The 21525-nt window shown below is 42.6% G+C and overlaps 1 protein-coding gene across 15 annotated transcripts in view; it reads right to left on the bottom strand.

Moving 5' to 3' along the window:
* The window catches only part of CPEB3 (cytoplasmic polyadenylation element binding protein 3), a 276322-nt gene that overhangs the window by 229004 nt on the left and 25793 nt on the right, over positions 1-21525 (bottom strand). The window contains exon 2 of one of the 15 annotated variants that reach the window (XM_051823380.2): positions 137-250. The exons of 12 other annotated variants lie outside the window; for them this stretch is intronic. The gene's annotated coding sequence lies outside the window, so the exon portion shown is untranslated. Of the gene's footprint in view, positions 1-136; positions 251-2665; positions 3304-21525 lie in introns of those variants that run through there. 2 more of the 15 variants (XM_051823379.2, XM_070057622.1) reach the window with 2 other exon arrangements.

Here is a 21525-nt window from a genome sequence, read left to right as displayed (position 1 = left end):
TTGCGAAAATCCAGTGCTGCCGCTACTAGCCAATTGCAATGCAAATCCATAATCTCCCATTTAGAAGAACAGGTCGGGCTGGGGAGGGGGGTGGGGGCTTGCGCAAAGTCTCTAAAAATACTGTGAGCGTCTTCACCCTTTCTGATGTCTCGGTTCCTTTTCTGTGTGAGTGAGAGATGTGCTTATAAGACAGAAAGACAGCAATTTCGCCACGTCTCTTTTCCCTTCACCGGAACTCAGAGTGTTCACCCTGCAATGAGAAACTGATTCTGGTTCCTGTTTTTTCCCAAGCACCACCCTCCCCCAGTTATTTGCATACGTCAATAAATACTGCTGCGTCCTTCAGCAAGGTTAAAAAGACACCGCACGCACAACCCTTTCTTTCCCCTTCCCCAGCTCGAGCACTAAAAAAACAGCAGCCTTATCCCTCTTGATTAGCAAGCTGCCTCCTTGCGTTTATAATTGTTTCATTTAGCTGCCGTGAGCCACGAGGGAGGAAATCCTTGGCATTTGTTAGGAGGACTCAGCTGCACAATCATTCTCTGGCTTCTCAGTAGCTGCAGCTACTCCATTTTGTTAGAAGACATTTGAAAACCACCGTTTTTAAGGACGTAAAAACCTGCTGAAACGTTTGGAAGTGCTTGCGTCTTGATACTCTAAGGATTACGGTTTTTCCACTTATTCTCCAATTTCCTTGTCTCCAATTCTGCTGCACAAGAGATTTCTTGGCATCTCAGTGCTTCAGGTCTCAACAGGAGCCTGAGAATTTCTCTGCAGAGTGGAGAAATGCTTCTGGTTGGATTTGAGGTGAGAGAGAGAGGGAGGAGAGGAGAGACCGTGAAACAGGGTGGGGGTGGGGCTTTTTAACAATCCCTCAGATTTATGCAGACAGTCAAGTTAATTCGGGGGTTGCCAGATTTTCATTTTTGTATTCTGCCTTGGTCACAAGACTTTGGCAAATTTAGAATCCATTCCCTTATCACTAGTATTAGCAGTGAAAGACTATGGTTTGAAGACCCGGAATTACCATATGCTAGCAAAAGTGTTATAAATAGAGGAATATAAAGTCCCAAATTCCATACATAGTAATTATAGTGCATCGCCATCAATGCTTCATTTAGTGATTTAAGGAGTGTATGGTATTTTCCATTTTACATAGAAGGGCTATATTCACTGTTGCCTTATAGCCTATTTCCTTATTCAAGGAAGAAAACAGTAATCATTCAAAACCAGGAGATTTCCATATATGTAGTTAGCATTAAGTTAGCTTGTCCCTTAGAACATGTTGTTTTAAATATATTAATATTACAGTGCTGAGACCCTGAAAACAAATATTTTGAAGTGTTGAAGGAGCATATGACCCAACGTACAATTATTTTTAGATGATGATTCAGTATAATTGCAACAAAGTTATTAATATATTTAATGCACTTAATTAACTCAGAAAAGCGTCATTCTTAGAACACTTGTGAAAGGGTATTCAGATACACACAGAAGCTTTGCTTTTGCACATCCTCATAAAAATAACTATTGTAAAATAAATATTGGAGAATGGAGGTATTACTGCTCTTAACTACTAAGCAAATAATGTCAGACCAATAAATGGGATTAAAAGTAGTTCTACTATTTTATTAAAGACTACCATTAAAATGGCTGATATCTTTCATTTCAAAGTTTCATACACTAAATAGTAGGCTCGAGGAAATGTTTCACAGCTACCTTACTCTCTTTTCTACTCTTCATCTCCTCATCCCCCTGCTTTCTCCCCACCCGCCCCCACCCCCGGAGAAAAAATGCCCACCCCCAATATACACATCAAAAATTGCCACACACTACCAATAAAACCTACTAAAGATTGCTTTTATGTGCCTTAGCTCACTTGGTCTAAAACAATGGCTTTGATCAGTATTTTAGAACACAACACAAAGAGGCAAGCAAAGCTTGGATTCAAACAGCACAAAGTTATATTGCTGCCAAAGAAGATGGTCATAGAAAGAGACATTTTCATACTTGGTTTAAATAGTGCTGCAGCAAACCATTATAATCTAGGATTTGAGTCATTGCCAGTAAACTAAATTGTCTTTACAACAGCCCTATCATCATGGCTGAAATATGCATTTGATTATAATTTTAATATCACCCAGCTTTTCCGGTTGCTGGTATCAATGCTTTTTATTAATGCTTTCAGTTTAAACTACATGCTCTTGGTGGACAAATTAATGCTGTACTACAGCAAAAAAGTAACCTGGACTCAGAATATTTTATAATAGCTATAATTAATATTAACATATTCGTTGAATTTTTAAACTGTTATACCAGGAGCACCCATTTTTCTTCTCAACACTCTTTAAAGATATAAATTTCACTTTGTGCATAAAATTCACTCTGTCAAGGTCAAGACCTACCTTTAATAAATAAGAACATTTTAAGCAAAAAGCTAAGCAGTGAATTAAAATAGAATATAAAGTTAATATTCAATGTCTCTCAATAACTGCCTAAGTAAGTAGTTTGTTTTTTCAGTTTTTTTCTTTTCTCTCTTTTTGCTTATTTACAGCAAAGTCTGAGAAATAGATATCTCCTTCCCCTCCCCCCACCACACACACAATAGATCTTTTTTTGCATGCAATAACCCAATTTCAAGTAACAAATTCTTACTAGCAATTACCTTTGTGTGTCCAGTTTTTAAGGATCGATCAAATTAAAAAGTGTACAGTATTTATTTTCTTCTTTCAGGTTGATTATGTGACCGCTCTGGCAAAAGCACTTTGACAACTGTAGGAAGAGAGGGCATGCGCACACAGGGAACTGTGGGGGCTGAAGTCTTTCACGAGGTACTCTGCCTGACTTCAGCACGTTCAGCCAGGAAAGGAGGAAGCCTCGCAACTACAGATTCTACGGGGAAGAGATTGTTCCCGGTTACATTATATCTTCCTAACCGATCTAAATCACAAGTTGATGAAATGAAAGGGGGGACAGAAAACCCGTTTGTCAATTTGATTTAGGAATCCAGGTTAAAAGAGAAACTAGACTCGGAATTCAGAGTATATCCAGCAGAGCTACCTTAAATGGTATTAAAATGGTACTGACTGGATAGCCAGCAATAGGAACCCAAGTAAAGAGAAAGAGACTCGGGTGGAGAGGTAGAGCAAGGGAGGGGCAACTAGATGGGAACAATAAAAACTTAATCTGACCACATGTAAAAGCAACACTTTTAATATAGAATGAAAAATACTGTAATATCAAATATGTTCTTAATCTTGGAGGTCAGATAAAAACAAGTTTTAGTCACACATTTTTTATATCTGCTTTAGTCAAACATTTTTTATATCTCATCCATCAAGACTTGTTTGGAATTTTTGATAGAAGTGAGTATAACATTTTAAATCTGATATGCTCTAATCAACTCACCTTACTGATACTAATCAAAATGAAAGTTTACTTTGCATTAATCATGCAATGATTCATCAAATAAAACTAAATTTTTATTCTAAAATAATAGTTGCTCAGATATTTTTTAAAATGTGTATGTTTAGTGTTTCACTGTGTTGGATGGTGACTTCTTCATTCAAGACAAAAAATAGATACTGCTTTTCTGTTTTGTGTGTGTGTGTGTACAGTTTTTCCTGTTTTAACATCATGATTCCAAGGCTGGAATCACAACATGTTAACATCAACTGCTATTATCTATAGCTTCTGAGAGCAATAGTTCAAGAACCAGTTTGCTCACGTAGGCAAAAGAGAATATTCCTTATGGGATTTGGTTCCGTGCCATTCACCAAGGGGTTCAGAGTAAATGTCAGTTGATGACTATGCTGATTGAACTTGGAATAGAAAATGTTAAACATCATTTAAATTCTCTGAATTTTCTATTTCCCTTCTTCACCAATTAGAACTGAACTATTGCCAGAGACCACTAATTGGCAGCATTTAGTAGTCTTTGTTTCTAGTTATTTCAAAGGAAAAAACCCAAACCAACAATTTAAGAAAAGAATCACTTTGAATGAATCTGCCAAAAGCTCTTGTAAAATAACCAAATGCTTGCTTATTCCTACTGTGACTTTAGCTTACATTCCCTATTTTTTCTCTTCCCTTATCCTCCTAAAGAAAGTTCCACTTCTCACCATTTGTATTTCAGAGTCTTCAAGGATCAACTCAAGGTTAATCTTCCTGAAGACTCTGCTAACCTACCAAACATCTACATTTTCAGTACCCTAAGTTAAAAAATCGTAAACTTGCTTCATACAATCCTTACAGATTCAAAAAACAAATTTTTAAGGTACTTCAAATTAATATGTCAAGATTTTATCACTAGAAAATTTTAAGTTATTCAGATGTGCTTGAAATGGTTTACCTGGGCACTTATTTATCTACCTAATCCCAACTGCGGCTCTACTACACTTCACACAATGGAAAAAGATAAATGTTGGCTACAACCCTTGATAAATGATAACAAATAATTAGCACTGCCCATACTTAATGGTATTTTTGTTGTATTTACAAATTTACTAATCTCTGCTCCTTCATTCCTAAAATGAGCACTCAAATCTAAGAAGCAAATACATACATACCAAAGTATAAACATATCAAGCAAAAACAAGTTATAGGAGGACCCTCAACAAGTACAAAGCCCTTCTGTACTGAAATTCTGTTTTAATTTAACCAAAAAGGAAGCACTTTCTAAAACCTTAGTTTTAGGTTATGGAGTATAACCATAATTCCCTTTTGAGTACTCATTAAAGGTTATAACAACAGAGTTTTCAGAGTTAACTCACAGAGATATCCATGGGTCAAATATATCTTCCCAGACTTCTTTTTTTCTTTCCCTTCCTTACTTCTATCTCTAGCATGGTGATACAAGTCTAAGAAATTGGTGAGGGCTGGCGCCGCGGCTCCATAGACTAATCCTCCGCCTGCAGCGCCGGCACCCCGGGTTCTAGTCCGGGTTGGGGTGCCAGTCCTGTCCCGGTTGCTCCTCTTCCAGTCCAGCCCTCTGCTGTGGCCCAGAAAGGCAGTGGAGGATGGCCCAAGTCCTTGGGCCCTGCACCCGCATGGGAGACCAGGAGAAGCACCTGGCTCCAGAATTCAGATAGGCACAGCGCGCCTGCCGTTGCAGCCATTTGGGGGTGAACCAACAGAAGGAAGACCTTTCTCTCTGTCTCTCTCTCTCTCTCTCTAACTCTGCCTGTCAAAAAAAGAAGAAATTAGTGATTACTCCATATACGCTTGCTGAATAAATGGACAAATGGATGAATCAATAAATAATGGTTTTTGACTATCTAAAACAACCAAGGGTTAAAGAAGGATTACATTGGCCAGCGCCTTGGCTCACTAGGCTAATCCTCCGCCTAGCGGCGCTGGCACACCGGGTTCTAGTCCTGGTCGGGGCGCCAGATTCTGTCCTGGTTGCCCCTCTTCCAGGCCAGCTCTCTGCTGTGGCCAGGGAGTGCAGTGGAGGATGGCCCAGGTGCTTGGGCCCTGCACCCCATGGGAGACCAGGAAAAGCACCTGGCTCCTGGCTCCTGCCATCGGATCAGCGCGGTGCGCCGGCCACAGCGCACCGGCCGCGGCGGCCATTGGAGGGTGAACCAATGGCAAAGGAAGACCTTTCTCTCTGTCTCTCTCTCTCACTGTCCACTCTGCCTGTCAAAAAATAAATAAATAAATAAAAGTTAAAAAAAAAAAGAAGGATTACATTATACTTCATTTAGAAGAGCAATTACTTTTCCATCAGCTGCAAAATGGATATGAAGAAGAGTGGTAAATAGAAAACCATTTTGGCCCTTACAACGTTCAGTAGTAGAGAGATCATTTGATTACCATAATGAAATAACATTCATTAAGCACTAGTTGAGCAGGGAACTTTGTTCTCATCTAAGAGTTTACAATCTAATAAAGACACACACCCTACCCCTCCACAGACATTGCTTCTCCCAGGTCACAATAAACATTGACCTAAGTTGAGTGGAATGTTTTATCAGTCTATCTTGTTTGACCTTGCAGCAACATTGACATCACTGGTCATACTTTCTGAATACACCGTTCCCTCTTTGCATCCTTCATGCTCTCCTTTCTTCGGTTTCTTACATTTAGGTTTTCTTACATTTCTGTGCTGACTTTAAATATTGAGTTCCTTGGGGCCCCTTCCTGGGACCTTTTCTCAACACATCCTCTCTAAGTGCTTTCTCAACTGAAAAGAAAGGACCACACCTATCTCATGGAAGACTATATTCCCACAACCCATCACTGTGCCAACCACATAATAAACAGGTATTCAGTACATATTTACTAAATTAAAATTATATTCATATGCAAAAGGCCAAGAATGCCACGGTAATATAGGTATAAAGAAAAAAAAATTAGAGGACTTATACTATCAGATATCAACATCTATTATGAAGTCACAGCAATTAACTGTAGTTACTGGCACAATAAGCAAATAGAATAAGCAAATGAACAAGTGGAACAAAATTTAAGTCAAGAAACAAATCCACATATATATGGTCACAAGAATTATGAAAATGTTATCATTGCAGTGGTGAAAGAATGGTGTTTTCAATAAAGAGTATTAGAGTCAACTGAATATCCATATGGAAAAAAAAAGACCAAACCTTTACCTTTACAACACTACACATAAAAATAATTCCAGGACTGAGGGTTTAGCCTAGTGGTTAAGACATCAGTGATACTCATGTCACATATCAGAGTAGAGTTCATCCCTGACCCAGCAAATGAATGCAGCTTCCTGCTATTTCAGAACTGGGAGGCAGCTGTAATTGGGTCCAGCTCACCCATGTGGAAGATCTGGAAGATCTGGATTGAGCTTCCAACTCTGTTTTAGCCCACCCAGTTCCAGCTATTGTGGCCATAGCAGAATGAACCAATGGATGGGATTGCTCTCTGCCTCTCAAATAAATAAGTAAATAAATAAAAATTTAAAAGATCAATTCCAAATGGAGTCTAAGTTTAAATGCAAAAGGCAATCAATGAAACCTTTAAAATAAACCCCAGGAAAGTATCTGCATGAAACTAGGGTAAGCAACAATTTCTTAAATGGGTTACAAAAACAACACAGTAAAGGAAAATTTTAACAAACCAATCTAAGATTGTCAGTTTAACAAAAGATTAGAGTGGTAATACACAGAATGAGAGAAAATATATGCGACATGTTTTTTTGTTTCAACAAAAGTCTTGTAACCAGAACATACAAAGGACTATTAAAAATCAATAACAGTAGCCGGGCGCGGTGGCGCGCGCCTGTAGTCCCAGCTACTCGGGAGGCTGAGGCCAGAGGATTGCTTGAGTCCAGGAGTTCTGGGCTGTCGTGCGCTATGCCGATCGGGTGTCCCCACTAAGTTCGGCATCAATATGGTGACCTCCCAGGAGCGGGGGACCACCAGGTTGCCTAAGGAGGGGTGAACCGGCCCAGGTCGGAAACGGAGCAGGTCAAAAATCAATAACAGTAGACATCCCAAAGATACATGGGCAAGACGAAAAGATATTCAAATAGACACAAAGTAATAGGAAAGAGTACTCTACCTCTCTAATCATCAAAGACAAAATGAACCCTGAATAGCTAAAATTGGAAAAGGCAGACAACACCAAACATTAATAAGAATGTCAAGCAACTTGTTCTCAAATATTGCTGGTGGGAGTATAATTTGGTCTCACTATATAACTATACTGCAAAATCATTTAGCAGTATTTATTAAAGTTAAACACTGGTGCCAGTGTTGTGCAGCCTGTTAAGCTGTCGCCTACAACTCCAGCATCCCGTATTGGAGTTCTAGCTGCTCTGCTTCCAGTCAAGCTTCCTGCTAATCACCTGGGAAAGCAGCAGCTGAAAGCCTAGTAATTATGTTCCTGCCACCCAAGAGGGAGACCTTGATGGAATTCCCGGTTCCTGGCTTCGGCCTGGTCCATCCCTGGCTCTTAAAGGCATTTAGGGAGTTAACATGCAGATGGACGATATCTCTCTTTCTCTGTCCCTCCCTCTCTGTCACTTTGTCTTTTATGTAAATAAATAAATCTGTTTTAAAAAAAAAAGCTAAACATTCATATAACTTATGCACCAACAATTCAGCAACTATCACCTTTTTATAGAAATGCAAACATATAACCAAAGATATGTTCAAAGCAGCATTATTCATAGTAGCTCAAACCTGAAAAAGGCCCAAATATCCGACTACAACAAAATGGATATGTAAACTTGTAGTGGATTCATATAATGAAAATCAATGCAAAGATAACTTTACAGAACATAATGAATTGCATGATGACATTGCGGAGCAACAGAAGCCTGACACAAAGCATAGGATATGATTCCATTTAAATAAAGTTCTAATAAAACTAAATTATGGATACAAAATCAGCCCAGTGGTTACCTTTGCAAGGAAATAATGATTGGTAGGAACATAAAAGGAGACTTCAAGGATGTTGTTAAACAGATTTGTTCACTTTGAAAATTCAGAAAACTGGTTATTATTTATGTACTTTTCTGCATATATGTTATACTTCCATAGTTTACAAGAATACATGATGTATTTGTAAAGGTTAACTATCTCCTGTAAAGACAAAAAACATAGCACAATCTGGCCAAATAGGAAGGGGAGGCTCAAGTCTTGATCATGTAAGCCAGAAAAATAAACTGGGAACTCCCTATGTGCCAATATTGTGTTAGAGGCACATATAATATATGAATATAAAAAAGGTTTGAAGAGGCACCAATCATAAAAAAGGTTTGAAAAGCTAAAATTCTTAGCCGGCGCCGCGGCTCAATAGGCTAATCCTCCACCTAGCAGCGCTGGCACACCGGGTTCTAGTCCCGGTAGGGGCACCGGATTCTGTCCTGGTTGCCCCTTTTCCAGGCCAGCTCTCTGCTGTGGCCAGGGAGTACAATGGAGGATGGCCCAAGTGCTTGGGCCCTGCACCCCATGGGAGACCAGGAGAAGTACCTGGCTCCTGCCTTCGGATCAGCGTGGTGCGCCGACCGCAGCACGCTGGCCGCGGTGGCCATTAGAGGGTGAACCAACGGCAAAGGAAGACCTTTCTCTCTGTCTCTCTCTCTCACTGTCCACTCTGCCTGTCAAAAAAAAAAAAAAAAAAAGGCCAAAATTCTTGACTCCAAAGAGCTCACAGCTATGGAGTAGGCATTTGGCCCAATGTAGACATTTTAGGATGTCTACTTCCCACATCAGAATATCTGAGTTCAGTTCTCAGTAGGTTCAATTCCCAGCTCCAGCTCCTGATTCTAGCTTCCAGCTAATGCTGACTCTGAAAGGCAAGAGTAATGGCTCAAGTAATTGGGTCCTTGCCACCCATGTGAGAGACCTGCATTGAGTTCCTGACTCCTGGCTTTAGCCTGGTGAAGTGCAGGCCGCTGTGAGCATTTGGAGAGTGAACTAGCAGACAGGAGTGCTCTCTTGCATGCATGCTGTCTCCGTGTGTGTGTGTGTGTGTGTGTGTGTCTCATTGCTCTCACTCGCTCACTTTGTCTCTCAAATCAATTAAAAAAAATTTTTAAAGCGCTCAGTGTATGGGGGAAAATTAAAATAATTTGGGTTGAAAATGGTAAACAAGATACACTCCAGCTATAGAAGAAAGCTTTTACGATTGTTCAAAGCAAAGGCAACTTGTGGCTGGGGCTGGCGTTGTGACGTGGTGGGGAAAGCCGCTGCCTGCAGTGCCGGCATCTCATATGGGTGCCAGTTAGAGTCCAGGCTGCTCCACTTCCAATCCAACTCTCTGCTATGGCCTGGAAAAGCAGTAGAAGATGGCCCAAGTCCTTGGGCCCCTGCACCTGTGTGGGAAAACCTGGAAGAAGCTCTTGGCTCCTGGCTTTGGATCAGTGCAGCTCCAGCCATTGGGGCCATCTGGAGAGTGAACCAGCGGATGGAAGACCTCTCTCTCTCTTTCTCTCTTTCTCTGCCTCTCCTTCTCTCTCTGTGTAACTCTGACTTTCAAATAGATAAATAAATCTTTGAAAAAAAAGTTAAGGCAACTTACAAGCTGAAAGTTCATATCCTCAGAGTGAGGACTTGTTAGCAATACTACATCAGACTAATTTTGAGAACGGAAGAATGAAAAATTGGAGCCAGGTGAACCAGACATAGTTTGGAGCAAGAATACCGGGGATTCTTTATGATTTTGGCCTCTCTGCCCCTTGGTCTTGGGTCCATTAATTCAATCAACAATTTGAGGAAGGGCCTTCTACCCTACAAATAATCAATTTTAACTTCAACTCCCTTTTTATTGACCTTGTTTGTAACTTATAAAAGAAAACTGAGGCTATTGGGCTGTAATGCCTTCAGTTACCCACCAACAAACTCTCGCTTACAAACTTAGACTTCTTATACTCCACTCACATTTCTTGTCCTCCTCTCTCAGAGGAAGCTGCATCCCCCTACAGGTCCACAATTAATTCCTTCATCTGTGGTCTTGAGCCCATTCTTTCTACAGACTCAAGTTTTTATAATTATTCCCTATTGTCTTCCTCCCATTCCAGACAGGCTGCTTAAAAGAAAGCTGTAAATCTAGCTCTACTCCCTCCAGCTGATGGCACACCCCTCCCAAAGTTACTACAGTCTGGCTTCTACCCTAACCATCCCACTAAAAGTTACTGAACTTACTAAAGCTATCAAAGACCAACTGACACTTCTAGATATTATTTTACTTACTCTTTCTTCATAAAACATTCATGGTAAAAATAATTCTCAGATGTACCTTCCCTCACCCCCGCCCCAAATTTCCCGCTAGAAGCTAACAGGAATCTCAATCCTACAACTGCAATCATACAACAAACAGCAGCTAAAAGCAAGGTTCTTCGCAAGAGCCTCCAGACAAGAACGGCCTGGCAACCACCTTGATTTCTACCTGTACCAATACCCTGAACAAAAAACCCAGCCATGTTGCACCTATGGGACTATAATTAATAAGTGAGTGTTGCTTTAGACCACTAAATTTGCAATGATTATACAGCAGTATAAAACCAGTACAACATCATTCCTTTTTCTTTTTCTTTCTTTTTTTTTTTTTTTTTTTTTTGACAGGCAGAGTGGACAGTGAGAGAGAGAGACAGAGAGAAAGGTAGAAAGGTCTTCCTTTGCCATTGGTTCACCCTCCAATGGCCGCCGCACCGCACTGATCCGATGGCAGGAGCCAGGTACTTCTCCTGGTCTCCCATGAGGTGCAGGGCCCAAGCACCTGGGCCATCCTCCACTGCACTCCCTGGCCACAGCAGAGAGCTGGCCTGGAAGACGGGCAACCGGGACAGAATCCAGCGCCCCGACCGGGACTAGAACCCGGTGTGCCGGCGCCGCAAGGCGGAGGATTAGCCTAGTGAGCCGCGGTGCCGGCTCCTTTTTCTTTTAATATAGTGTTCGTCCAGATTTTCACTTATCTCAGTTTCTTTCTTTCTTTCTTTCTCTTTCTTTCTTTCTTTTTTTTTTTTTTTTTTTTTTGACAGGCAGAGTTAGTGAGAGAGAGAGAGAGAAAGGTCTTCCTTTTTCCATTGGTTCAACCCTCAAAGGGCTCCCAGGATCTGAAGCCACGAGCCAGGTATCTCCTCCTGGTCTCCCATGCGGGTGCAGGGCCCAAGCACTTGGGCCATCCTCCACTGCCTTCCTAGGCCACAGCAGAGAGCTGGACTGGAAGAGGAGCAACCAGGACAGAATCCGGTGCCCCGACCGGGACTAGAATCCGGGGTGCCGGCGCCGCAGGCAGAGGATTAGCCAAGTGTTTCTTCTTAATCTCCTGCCTGCTCAATACAACATACCCCAGGATGCTCCTAATCCTACAGATTCTAGATTCTCTCTAGACAATGGTATGTATATTTATACAGTTCACCACTTCCTAGATTTCCAGATCAAACCTTTCTGCTCATCTACAAACCACTACTAAACAATTTCCTGAGGAGCTACGGATCTTTCCTCATAAATACACTTGCATCTTTATTCTCAGTTCCCTTATCTCCTTGAATGACACCACCATCCATCTAGTCACTCAAGTTAGGAATCTGGAATTCCCTTCATCTTGAGGGACAACTCTAATTGGTCACTAAAACATGTTCATTCTGTCTCCTAAATTTCTGTATCACATCCCTTCCTCTTCATTCAGAACCAGTATAGTACTGCACCTGAACTATGGCAGTTATCTCCTACTGCTTTCCCAGGCCATAGCAGAGAGCTGGATTGGAAGAAGAGCAGCCAGGACTAGAACCGGTGCCCATATGGGATGCCGGTGCCGCAGGCAGAGGATTAACCTACTGCGCCACAGTGCCAGCCCCTTTAAGATTTATTTGATAGAATGGCTTTCATACAGAAATCAACAAACAACAAATGCTGGTGAGGATGTGGGGGAAAGATGCCCTAATCCACTGTTGGTGGGAATGCAAACTGGTAAAACCACTATGGAAGCCAGTTTGTAGATACTTCAGAAATCTGAGTATATAGTCCTACCATAGGACTCAGCCATCCCACTCCTGGGAATTTACCCAAGGGAAATGAAATCAGCATCTGGAAAAGTTATCTGTATCCCCATGTTTATTGCAGCTCAGTTCACAATAGCTAAGATATAGAATCAACCCAAATTCCCAACAACTGAAGATTGGATAAAGAAATTACGGGATAGGTACTTCATGGTATACTCCACAGTGGTTAAAAAAAAAAAAGTGAAATCCAGTTATTTACAACAAAATGGATGATTCTAGAAAACATCATACATAATGAAATAAGACAGTCCCAAAGGGACAAATACCATATGTTCTCCCTGATCTGTGAGAACTAATAGAGCACCTAAAAGGAAACCTGAAAAAGTCAAACTGACACTTTGAACACTTTGAAAAGCAATGACCTGAACAGCCCTGTCTGTTAAAGAACAGTTTTTTTTTTTTTTTTTTTTTTGGACAGGCAGAGTGGATAATGAGAGAGAGACAGAGAGAAAGGTCTTCCCTTTGCCGTTGGTTCACCCTCCAATGGCTACCACGGCCGGTGCGCTGCTGCCGGCGCACTGCACTGATCCAAAGGCGGGAGCCTGGTGCTTCTCCTGGTCTCCCATGGGGTGCAGGGCCCAAGCACTTGGGCCATCCTTCACTGCCTTCCCAGGCCACAGCAGAGAGCTGGCCTGGAAGAGGGGCAACCGGGAAAGAATCTGGCGCCCCAACTGGGACTAGAACCCGGTGTGCCGGCGCTGCTAGGTAGAGGATTAGCCTATTGAGCCATGGCGCCGGCCTCTATTTTTCTTTACTTTTCTTTTTTTTCTTTCTGAATACCATTGGTTGAACTCTTTACCTAACACGGAATTAATCATATGTGTATAAAGTCAATTGAAAAATAGATCTTGGGGCCGGCGCCGCGGCTCACTAGGCTAATCCTCCGCCTAGCGGCGCCGGCACACCGGGTTCTAGTCCCGGTCGGGGCACCGGATTCTGTCCCGGTTGCCCCTCTTCCAGGCCAGCCCTCTGCTGTGGCCAGGGAGTGCAGTGGAGGATGGCCCAGGTGCTTGGGCCCTGCACCCCATGGGAGACCAGGAAAAGCACCTGGCTCCTGGCTCCTGCCATCGGATCAGCGCGGTGCGCCGGCCGCAGCGCGCCGGCCGCGGCGGCCATTGGAGGGTGAACCAACGGCAAAGGAAGACCTTTCTCTCTGTCTCTCTCTCTCTCACTGTCCACTCTGCCTGTCAAAAAAAAAAAAAAAAAAAAAAAAAGAAAAATAGATCTTGGAAAAAAAATGAGAGTGGGAATAAGACAGGGAGCAGGAAATTTTTTTTGACAGGTAGAGTTATAGACAGTGAGAGAGAGAGGGAAAGACAGACAGAAAGGTCTTCCTTCCGTTGGTTCACTCCCCAAATGGCCACTTTGGCTGGCATTGAGGTGAGCTGGCCCGAAGCTAGGAGCCAGGTGCTTCTTCCTGGTCTCCCGTGCAGGTGCAGGGGCCCAAGCACTTGGGCCATCCTTCACTGCCCTCCCGGGCTACATAGAGAGCTGAACTGGAACAGGAGCAACCAGGACTAGAACCCAGCGCCCATATGGGATGCCAGCGCCACAGGCAGAGGATTAACCAAGTGTGCCACAACACCGGCCCCAGGAGGAGGAAATTTGTAACTGTAAAGCTCTATAGTGCTTCATACATGCCTAAAGACTTACTTCTAAGTGTACAGTATAAAAACTTCCCATGGGACCCTGAATCCTATTAAGCTGAGTGGTAAAAATGCCATCTCAAGTGTTAAAGTGACCAAATTAAGTGTTAAAGGGATCATATAAAGTGTTAAAGGGATCATATAAATATGATCTAGTGTTTAGTATTAAGAATAGGCAGAAATAGGCCGGCACCGTGGCTCCCTAGGCTAATCCTCCATCTAGCGGCTCCGGCACACTGGGTTCTAGTCCCGGTCGGGGCACCGGATTCTGTCCTGGTTGCCCCTCTTCCAGGCCAGCTCTCTGCTGTGGCCCAGGAGTGCAGTGGAGGATAGCCCAAGTGCTTGGGCCCTGCACCCCATGGGAGACCAGGAAAAGCACCTGGCTGCCTTCAGATCAGCGCAGTGTGCTGGCCATGGTGCACTGACCACAGTGGCCCTTGGAGGGTGAACCAATGGCAAAGGAAGACCTTTCTCTCTGTCTCTCTCTCTCACTGTCCACTCTTCCTGTCAAAAAAAAAAAAAAATAGGCAGAAATAAAAAGGAGAGAACATTCCAACATGGGAAGCAGTCCACAAAGCAGACTCATAGAATGACAATCGCTCTACATAGCACTCTGACCTCAGAATCAGCCCTTAAAGCATTCTGGTCTGGCTGAAAAGTCCAAGAGAGCATTTCAGGCATGGAAAGCCAAAACACTATGGAATAAATAAATAAATAAATAAATAAATCCTACATGAAGGAACTCTGTGAATGTGACCCCAGTGGAAAGAAGGGGCCACCAAAGAAGGACGTACTTTTCTCTGAAAGGAGAAGAGAACTTTCACATTGCCTTTGGTCTTGCCTAAATACTGATGGAGACTGTGGTCTCAGAAGGCTTCCATAGCCCGGGCAACTCATGGCAAGAGCCTCGGGTGATCACTGACATCATACATAAGAGTGTTAATTGTTAAATTAACAGCAGGAGTCACTGTGTACTTACTCCTCATGCAGGACCTCTTCTTAAATGAGTCGTACTATGAGATTTAGTTGTAAAACTTGTTCTCAGTTTTTTTTAATTAAGTGTGTGAGTGTGTGCAAATAGTTGAAATCTTTATTTAATATAGATTTGGTCTTATGTGTATAAAGTTAGTTGAAAATGAATTTTAATGGAGAATGGGACTGGGAATGTGAGGGGGGAGGGAGTACGGGTGGGAGGGCAGGTATGGTGGGAAGAATCACTGTATTTCTAAAGATGTATTCATGAAATTTATACTCATTAAATAAAAGGTTTTTAAAAAGAAAAAAAAATATTTATTTGAAAGCAGAGTGTAAGAGCTGGCATTGTTGCATAGCAAGTTAAGCATCAGCCTACGGGGCATCCCATATGGGCGCCAGTTCATGTCTCAGCTGCTCCACTTCCAATCCAGTTCCCTGCTAATGTGCCTGGGAAAGCACAGGACAATGGCTCAAATCCTAGGGCCCCTGCAACTATGTGAGAGGGCCAAAAGAAGCTCCTGGCTCCTGGTTTTGAACCAGAACAGTTCTAGCCATTGCAGCCATTTGGGGAGTGAACAAGAGGGTGGAAGATCGATCTCTCTCTCTCTCTGTAAACTCTGCCTTTCAAATAAATAAATATTTTTTTAAAAAAGGCAGAGCATAAGAGAGAGAGAGAGCACGCTCTTCCATCCAGAGCCAGCAATACCATCTGTATCTCCATGTGCATTCAGAAACACAATTATGTGGGCCATTATCTGCTGCCTTCCCAGGTGTATTAGCAGGAAGCTGGATGGGAAGTGGAGCAGACAGAACTTGAACTGGTACCCTGATATGGGATGCTAGCATTACAAGAAGCAGCTTAACCCACTGTCCCACAACACCAGTCCCAATAACCTATCTTTTTACAAACTATTTTCAATTTTTTTTTTTATTTGAAAGGCAGAGAGGCAGAGACATCTTCTATTGCTTTTTCATTTCCCAAATGCCTATGATAGCCAGGGTTAGGCCAGGCTGAAGCCAAGAGCCCAGAACTCTATCCAGGACTCCCACATGGGTAGCAGGAACCCAAATACTTAAGCCATGATCTGCTACCTCCCAGTATATACTTTAGCAGGAAGCTAGAATTGGAACTGGATCTTGGATTCAAACCCAGGTACTCAGATATGAGATGCGGGCATCCCAAGTGGCATCTTTTTTTTTTTTTTTTTAAGATTTATTTATTTATTTGAAAGTCAGAGTTACACAGAGAGAGAAGAGGCAGAGAGAGAGGTCTTCCATCCAATGGTTCACTCCCCAATTGGACAAAATGGCCAGAGCTGCGCCGATCTGAAGCTAGGAGTCAGGAGCTTCTTCTGGGTCTTCCACGCGGGTGCAGGGGCCCAAGGACTTGGGCCATCTTCTACTGATTTTCCAGGCCATAGCAGTGAGCTGGATAGGAAGTGGAGCAGCTGGGTCTCAAACCGGTGCCCATATGGGATGCCGGCGCTTCAGGCCAGGGTGTTAACCTGCTGTGCTACAGCACTGGCCCCCCAAGTGGCATCTTAAGCTACTTTTACCAAATGCCTGCCCTGTACAGATCTCTTTAACACATAGCATACCTCCTCATTTGATCAACTACTTATTTTCCTACTCTTGTCATGGTAACTCAGTTGTAGGAACTCTCCAGAAACTGAAAAAACTGAATAATGAATATGGAAAATATAGTTAAGCTTTATATCCAAAATTTTAAAAATTATTCTGAAAGGCCACTGTATTCTTTCATAAGACTTTAGGGAAGCAAACCCTTTCATTTACTTTTTAAGTTATTTTTTAAGCCTCCTGATGGTTTCACAATTTTTTGGTAGAGAGATTTATTTGTTTGAGAGGTGGAGTTACAGACAGGGAGAGAGGTCTTCCATCTGCTAATTCACCCCTCAAATGGTCGTAATGGCAGGAGCTGGGCTGATCCAAACCAGAAGCCAGGAGCTTCTTCCAGGTCTCCCACATGGGTGCAGGACCGCAAGCACTTGGGCCATCTTTCACTGCTCTCCCAGGTCATCAGCTAGGAACTGGATCGGAAGTAGAGAAGCCAGTACCTGAGCCAGCACCCATATGGAGGCTTAACCTACTATGCCACAGCACCAGCCCCTCACAATTTTTTTTTAAAAGCTGTTTAAACGTGCCTCCTTGATATTAGAACAAGAGGCAAAGCTCGGCCGGCGCCGCGGCTCACTAGGCTAATCCTCCGCCTAGCGGCGCCGGCACACCGGGTTCTAGTCCCGGTCGGGGCGCCGGATTCTGTCCCGGTTGCCCCTCTTCCAGGCCAGCTCTCTGCTGTGGCCAGGGAGTGCAGTGGAGGATGGCCCAGGTGCTTGGGCCCTACACCCCATGGGAGACCAGGAAAAGCACCTGGCTCCTGGCTCCTGCCATCGGATCAGCGCGGTGCGCCGGCCGCAGCGCACCGGCCGCGGCGGCCATTGGAGGGTGAACCAACGGCAAAGGAAGACCTTTCTCTCTGTCTCTCTCTCTCACTGTCCACTCTGCCTGTCAAAAAAAAAAAAAAAAAAAAAAAAAAAAAAAAGAACAAGAGGCAAAGCTCAAGGAGTTGGTCTTAGAGCTATCATAAATTTTCAGTTTCAGCTTCTATCCCCAAAGTTTTAGGTGTGGCTTTAAGCATTTTTCCCAAGAGCTTCCCAACTGTCTGCTGGACATTTCCATCTACAAGTTTCATCAAATCATTCATCGTTATCTACAGGACAGATTCAAACACTTACTCTAGTACTTATGGTTTTCCCATCCAATCCCAACCTATATTCCCAGGCCGCATTATTCCCACTTCTCCAGGCAAATTGGTCTACTCAATCTGGAGCCTGGGTAATGTTACCAATTCCAAATGGAATGGCCTCTAAATCCTTTGTTTATCCAAATCTCTTTCTTCAGAGCCTGACTCAAATAATATGCTCTAACATTTTAGCATCTACCTGTCCCACATATTTATTGCTTTTGATTTTTATTTACCTTTTCTGATAAAGTTATGTTAACTCCCCAACTAGAACTCCAGGCTTACTGAAGGTAGGCACTGCAACTTTTTCTTACGTAGATTTCGTAGAATAAGTCTTCCATAGAGTTTGGTTATAATAGCAGCCAATATTTATAGAGCATCTAATGTGCTAGAAACAGCGCTAAGGCTTTCCACATATCAATTCATTTAATACATGCATAATGAGGTAAATATTATGAAATAAATATCATTCTTGTGTCTAATGGAAAATGACAAAATGGAAATTTAGAAAGGTGATTTACTTGCCCACTGTCATAAAATTAGTGGCAGAAGGAGGATGTAATTTCAAGTTTGCTTGTAAAGCCACCTTTTGGCTAGTAACTCATACATGTAAATTTTCTTGTCCTACTTGGTCTATACATCCCAAGAGACAGTTTGGGCTTCCAAAGTGCGGAGAGAGGGTAAATTGTGGTTCAGCAACTTTTCTTTCTTCCACTGACGCAAAGCTTGTATGTAATGACCTTTGCCTGAAAACTGGAGATAAGCTGTAACCAAAGAATTCCAAATTCCACTGATAGGCAAGACCCAGTCTTACTTCAGGGTAGACTAAAACCAGCATGATTGTCTTTAGAAAGATGACTCACCAAAGGAAGTGATACATGCAGTAAGGCTAGTATGGGCCTGAGGTAATGGAGAAAACTTTCCTTTGCACAACCTGTAGAAGCCAGTAGTTAATGGGTTCTGTACAGACTGATACTTCACCGGGAACACCAGAATGAAGGGAACAGCAATAGTCAGTGTGTACTCAGGGAGCCATTGGATCCTAGTATATAAGATCAAACAGTGTCTGTGTAGTATCAATGCCTAAAATTTACAGAGGGGATTAGATTGTGCCAAAATCCTCCTCCTTTATTATCTCATTCAATGTAAACAGCCCTGTGCAGGGGCTGGTGCTGTGGCATAGTAGGTGAAGCTGCCGCCTGCAGTGCCGGCATTCCATATGGATGCCAGTTCGAGTCCTGGCTGCTCCACTTCTAATCCATCTCTCTGGTAATGTGCCTGGGAAAGCAGTGGAAGATGGCCCATGTGCTTGGGCCCCTGCACCCACATGGGAGACCCAGAAGAAGCTCCTGGCTTCAGATCAGCCCAGCTCTGGCTGGTGTGGCCATTTGGGGAGTGAAGCAGTGGATGGAAGATTCTCTCTCTCTCTATGCCTCTGTCTCTGTTAACTCCGCCTTTCAAATAAGTAAATAATCTTTAAAAAATGCCCTATGCGGTTGGGCTGCGGCTCACTAGGCTAATCCTCCGCCTGTGGCACCGGCACACCAGGTTCTAGTCCCAGTCGGGGCGCCGGATTCTGTCCCAGTTGCCCCTCTTCCAGGCCAGCTCTCTGCTGTGGCCAGGGAAGTGCAGTGGAGGATGGCCCAAGTGCTTGGGCCCTGCACCCCAAGGGAGATCAGGAGAAGCACCTGGCTCCTGGCCTTGGATCAGCGCAGTGCGCTGGCTGCAGCGCACTGGCCACGGCAGCCATTGGAGGGTGAACCAACAGCAAAGGAAGACCTTTCTCTCTGTCTCTCTCTCTCACTGTCCACTCTGCCTGTCAAAAAAAAAAAAAAATGCCCTATACAATGAACAGATTAGTATAGACAGAGCCGTCATCTTATATAGATCATTCAGTCCACCAGCAGGCTAGTCAAGGAGGCCAGTAAAGACTGAAATCTAGGCAATGGACTTCTCATTATACTCAAGAATCCTAGTGGCAAACTGCAGCAGTCTGAAGAAAGGAGTGTTTTTTCTGAATTTCCACAAAGGGATTATATGAACAAGTGACAGGACCAAGGATGACTGTTGGGATCCCCAACAGTCCCCAACCATGGAAACCCAGGCTCAGAGAAAAGACAGTTACTAAGGGTGAATCTAAGACTAGATAAATTCAAATCTTCCAACTCATTAATTAACATGCTTTTTCAACCATGTATACTAAAAGTTTCCCAAAGATACCATTTAAAGAAAGCTATCTCTATCTTTTTGTGTTGCAGATTGGCAACCAGAGGAACCAAAAGCCAGAGGATTTGGGCATAGTTCTGTTCTAAAGTCATAGCTGTTATCTTCTTTGGGAAGTTGAGAAATAGGTATTTGACTCCCAAGAGGAACCCTTTAGATGGATATCCTACCACTTTTGGAAAAACAAATTAGACTACCTGCTCTAATGCTAAATGGGTCATGATATCACAATAATATAGGGTCAACATTGTTTATATTATCGGAAGCGATGTGTGGAAATAACATGGAATATAAAATCCAACTATCTCAATGAAAATACTATCACTACCACTTATTAGCTTCCTGGCTGTGAGTGCCAACAATATTTATTGAGCTCATACTACTTGCTATGACATGTACTGTACTACATGATGAATAATTTCACATAGTCCTAAATAACACCCTTCATTATCCTCATTTCACAAATAAAGACAATGAGGTTAAAGTAACCTGTCCTAGGTTATATTTAATGTTGGGAAGTAGGGAAGCCAGAATTCAAACCCAGGCAGTCTGGCTCCAATACCCATGCCCTTAATTCCTGAGTCTCTGTTTCCTCTGGAATAAAATGGAGATAATATTAACTTCTGCTTTACCTAAATAACCAGAAATATGTTAGTGAATATGAAAGTATTTTTAATCAATTATAAAGCAGTAAAGGTCAATGTATATGAAATCCAAAGCTAATATTGACATGTAGATGGGCTAGTCTGGAAGTTCTACAAGTCAAGCATAGATTTTCTTGTCTCCTTTCCACTTAATATCAAGAGTCAAATGAGTTGTGTTAATCCCTTCCTTGAAGAATAATGATCTTGCTATTTCTTATCTCTCTTTCTTCCTATAACCTATGTTTCCTACTTGTGAAAACAGAATAACAGTAGGACATATATCCTTAATTGCCACAGAAGTAGGATATTTTTATTTATTAGTCAATATTTTGTGCATTAAGAAAACTTCATCTAGTGACTATATCACATTAACTAACATTCTGATCTTTTAGGCAACTAGATAAGAATTCAACATGCCTTATCAGTTAATCCTCATAATAAACCTAAAAGATAAATGCTATCATTCTTCTCATTTTTCAGATAAGGAAACTCAGGCTTAGAAATGACCATTTGCTCAAGGTGACATAACTAGTGGGTAAATAAGCACAGGTCTAATTGGACTCCAAAGCACAAGCCCCAAAACTTACCTATATTCCTGACCTACTGCCACAGTCAGGCACAACCCAGAGGACCAACACTAGCGCCTACATTTTCTTTAAAATCAGGCTTCTGGCTCCAGCATCTCTTTCCTTTTGTGCTAAATCAAAAGCCAGGGTCAGCATTGTTGAGCAGTGGGTTAAGCTATGACTTGCAACATCAGCATCCCATATGAGCACTGGTTGTATTCCCAGC

Source organism: Oryctolagus cuniculus, chromosome 15, assembly GCF_964237555.1.
Source record: "Oryctolagus cuniculus chromosome 15, mOryCun1.1, whole genome shotgun sequence".
Taxonomy (NCBI): Eukaryota; Metazoa; Chordata; class Mammalia; order Lagomorpha; family Leporidae; genus Oryctolagus; species Oryctolagus cuniculus.
This window is presented reverse-complemented; position numbering and strand designations above follow the sequence as displayed.